General features: G+C 56.6%; 1 pseudogene across 1 annotated transcript in view; it reads left to right on the top strand.

Moving 5' to 3' along the window:
* Positions 1-613: 613 nt before the first annotated feature.
* LOC144596972 (actophorin-like) overlaps positions 614-3,539 on the top strand; it is an 18,931-nt pseudogene continuing 16,005 nt past the window's right edge. Inside the window, exon 1 of the transcript XR_013547676.1 lies at positions 614-906. The product of XR_013547676.1 is annotated as an actophorin-like (transcript). The remainder of the gene's footprint in view (positions 907-3,539) is intronic.

The following is a 3,539-nucleotide window of genomic DNA, read 5'->3' as shown; positions in this document are numbered from 1 at the left end:
GCTGCACCACTTGACTGCTCCTTCTATGAAACATGGCCGCAGGTCTTTTCAATGTCCATCACTCTCAATGTCTGCTTTGGCCACATTTGGAGTATTGTGTGCAATCAATTCTGGTCACCCCATTACAGGAAGGATGTGGAAGCTTTGGAGCTGGCGGTTTACCAGAAAGTTGCCTGGATTAGAGGGCATTGGCTACAATTAGAGTTGGATAAACTTGAATTATTTTCCCTGAACGGCAGAGGTGGAGGGGAGACCTGATAGAAGTTTATAAAATTATGAGAGGCATAGATGGGAAAGGCAGTCAGAACCTTTTTTGTTCCCCAGGGTGGAAATATCCAAGACTAGATGGCATAGCTGGAAGATGAGAGGGCCAAAGTATAAAGGAGATGTGTGGGGACAGATGGTGGCGAGTGCCTCACGACAACGCGCTGCCGGGGATGGTGGAGGCATCGTAGGTAGACACAAAATGCTGGAGTAACTCAGCAGGTCAGGCAGCATCTCAGGAGAGAAGGAATCAGTGATGTTTCGGGTGGAGACCCTTCTTCAGATTGAAGTGGAGGCATTGTTGTGCTTTAGTGTGGGATAGTGGTGTTTGAGTGGCTTCTTAAAAGATATGGATTATGTGCAGGCGGAGGAGTTTAACTTGGCATGGAGGCTGTGGGCCGAACGGCCTGTTTATGCACTGTGTGTGGGTTGTGCGGGACCGCTTACAGAGACAGGACTGCCTGCCTAGCGTTGGTGAGGTGAGAGCAGGTGAGTGAGAGCGTGGAGCTGGGGAGGGGCGAGGAAGTGGGCGGCGATACAGGGCACGGGCACGGAGCCCAGTCTCAGTCGGCAGCGCAGCAAGGAAGGAAGGAGGGAGAGAAAGAGAGAGAGAAAGATAGAAAGAAAGAAAGAAAGACCATGGTGAGTCCGGCTCCGGCTACCCCGCCCGGGGCAGAGGAGAGGGGAGGAGAGGGGGGAGAGGGGAGGAGAGAGGGGAGAGGAGAGGAGTCGAGGGGGGAGAGGGGAGGGGAAAGGAGAGGGGGGAAAGGAGAGGGGGGGGAAAGGAGAGGGGGAGAGGGGAGGGGGGGGAGAGGGGGACGGAGAGGGGGGAGAGGGGAGGGGGGAGAGGGAGGGGGAGGAGAGGGTGGGAGAGGGGTCTCGCAGGGGGAGGGGAGAGGAGAGGGGAGAGAAGAGTGGGAGGAGAGGAGAGGAGGGGGGAGAGGAGAGGAGGGGGAGAGGGGGGGACAGGAGAGGAGGGGAGAGAGGAGAGGAGGGGGGAGAGGAGAGGAGGGGGGGAGAGGAGAGGAGGGGGGAGAGGAGGGGGAGAGGAGAGGGGAGAGGAGAGGGAGGAGAGAGGAGAGGGGGAGAGGAGAGAGGAGAGGGGGAGAGGAGAGAGGAGAGGGGGAGAGGAGAGAGGAGAGGGGGAGAGGAGAGGAGTGGAGAGGAGAGGAGAGGAGAGGAGAGGAGTGGAGTGGAGTGGAGAGGAGGAGAGGAGAGGAGTGGAGAGGAGAGGAGAGGAGAGGAGGAGAGGAGAGGGAGAGGAGAGGGGGAGAGGAGGGTGGGAGAGAGAGGGGGGACAGGAGAGGAGGGTGGGGAGAGGGGAGAGAGGAGGGGGGGGAAGAGGAGAGGGAGGGGGAGGAGGGGAGAGGAGAGGAGGGGGAGAGGAGAGGGGGACAGGAGAGGAGAGGGGGGAGAGGAGAGGAGGGGAAGAGGAGAGGGGGTAGAGGGGGGGACAGGAGGAGGAGGGGGGAAGAGGAAGGGGTAGAGGGGGGACAGGAAGGAGAGGAGGGGGGGACGGAGAGAGGGGGAGAGAGGGGGAGAGGGGAGAGAGGGGGAGAGGGGAGGAGGGGGAGAGAGGAGAGGGGGAGAGGAGAGGGGGGGGGGGGGACAGGGAGAGGAGAGGGGGGAGGAGAGGAGAGAGGGGGAGAGGGAGGGGGTTCTGGGGAAGAGAGAGGGTCCCGGGGAAGGTGAGGGCTCCCCGGCTTCCGGCGGCTCCCGCAGCCTGGCCTGGCCTGGCCCAGCCCTGGCGACTGCGTCCCGCACCGAACCTCTTCATCTCGCTCCGGATACGGGGACGACGGGGAGACTGTGGGGACGGGAGAGGGGAGGGGGGGGGGATGGGGATGGGGAGGGGGGGGGATGGGGATGGGGAGGGGGGGGGATGGGGAGGGGGGGGATGGGGATGGGGGGGGATGGGGAGGGGGGGACGTGGGGAGGGGGGGGCCGTGTGTGCTTGTGTCTCAGTAAGTGTGTGTGTTTGTGTGCCCTGAGTGTGTGTATGTACATGTGTGTGACTGTGTGTGGACAGTCTCCACAACCCTCCCCCACACTGCCAGGTGTGGTTTTACCTGTCTGACCAGGTGTGACTCACTGCTGACACAAGGAAATGTAGATGCTGTAACCTTGAGCAAAAAAAAAGGTGCTGGAGGAACTGAGTGGGCTCTAAACAATAGACAATAGGTGCAGGAGGAAGGCCATTCGGCCCTTCGAGCCAGCACCGCCATTCAATGTGATCATGGCTGATCATTCTCAATCAGTGCCCCGTTCCTGCCGTCTCCCCATACCCCCTGACTCCGCTATCCTTAAGAACTCTATCCAACTCTCTCTTGGATGCATTCAGAGAATTGGCCTCCACTGCCTTCTGAGGCAGAGAATTCCACAGATTCACAACTCTCTGAGTGAAAAAGTTTTTCCTCATCTCAGTTCTAAATGGCCTACCCCTTATTCTTAAACTGTGGCCCTTGTTCTGGACACCCCCAACATTGGGGACATGTTTCCTGCCTCTAACGTGTCCAACCCCTTAATAATCTTATACGTTTCGATAAGATCTCCTCTCATCCTTCTAAATTCCAGTGTATACAAGCCTAGTCCGCTCCAGTCTTTCAACATATGATAGTCCCACCATTCCAGGAATTAACCTAGTAAACCTACGCTGCACGCCCTCAATAGCAAGAGTCATACAGCTCAGAAACAGGCTCTTCTGCCCAACTTACCGAGGCCGACCAAGATGTTCCATCTGCACAAGTCCCACTGCCCACGTTTGGCCCATCTATATACTAAAACTCTTGTTTGTTTGTTCCTGAACTACAGCCAAAACGGTACACGAATGCACGACAATTGTAGGCCCACCATTACTCACAGTCGTCCCTTTGGTGCTAATGGGAGAAGTTTCATTGAAATCGGTGTTATATTTTTAGTTATTCACATTTTAAAGTTTAAATCTATTTCTTAGGGAGCGAGGAGGCATAGAGACAGTTGTTGCATTACTTGTGGTTGCAGGGGAAAGTATCTTGTTGTGTGACTGGGGTGTAATAGGTGGGTACAGGTGAGGGGGTTGTTTGATTGGCAGATGGTTGGACAAAGGCCAGAGATGAAAAGACAGAAGGTGTGAGACAAAAGGATTGAAGAGTTGTGAACTGTGAAGCTAGAGGAAGGGATGTAGTTGGAGGGGGAGGGCAGAAATAGTAGCGAGTCCAGATGGGGTGGGGGGAGGGGGTAGTGTTGGAGGAGACATTTCATGTGCCTATCCAAAAGCCTCTTAAACATATCATATC

The sequence above is a fragment of the Rhinoraja longicauda genome, chromosome 9, assembly GCF_053455715.1.
Source record: "Rhinoraja longicauda isolate Sanriku21f chromosome 9, sRhiLon1.1, whole genome shotgun sequence".
NCBI lineage: Eukaryota > Metazoa > Chordata > Chondrichthyes > Rajiformes > Arhynchobatidae > Rhinoraja > Rhinoraja longicauda.
Note: the sequence above shows the minus strand (reverse complement) of the source record. Positions and strands in the feature narration are given on the sequence as shown.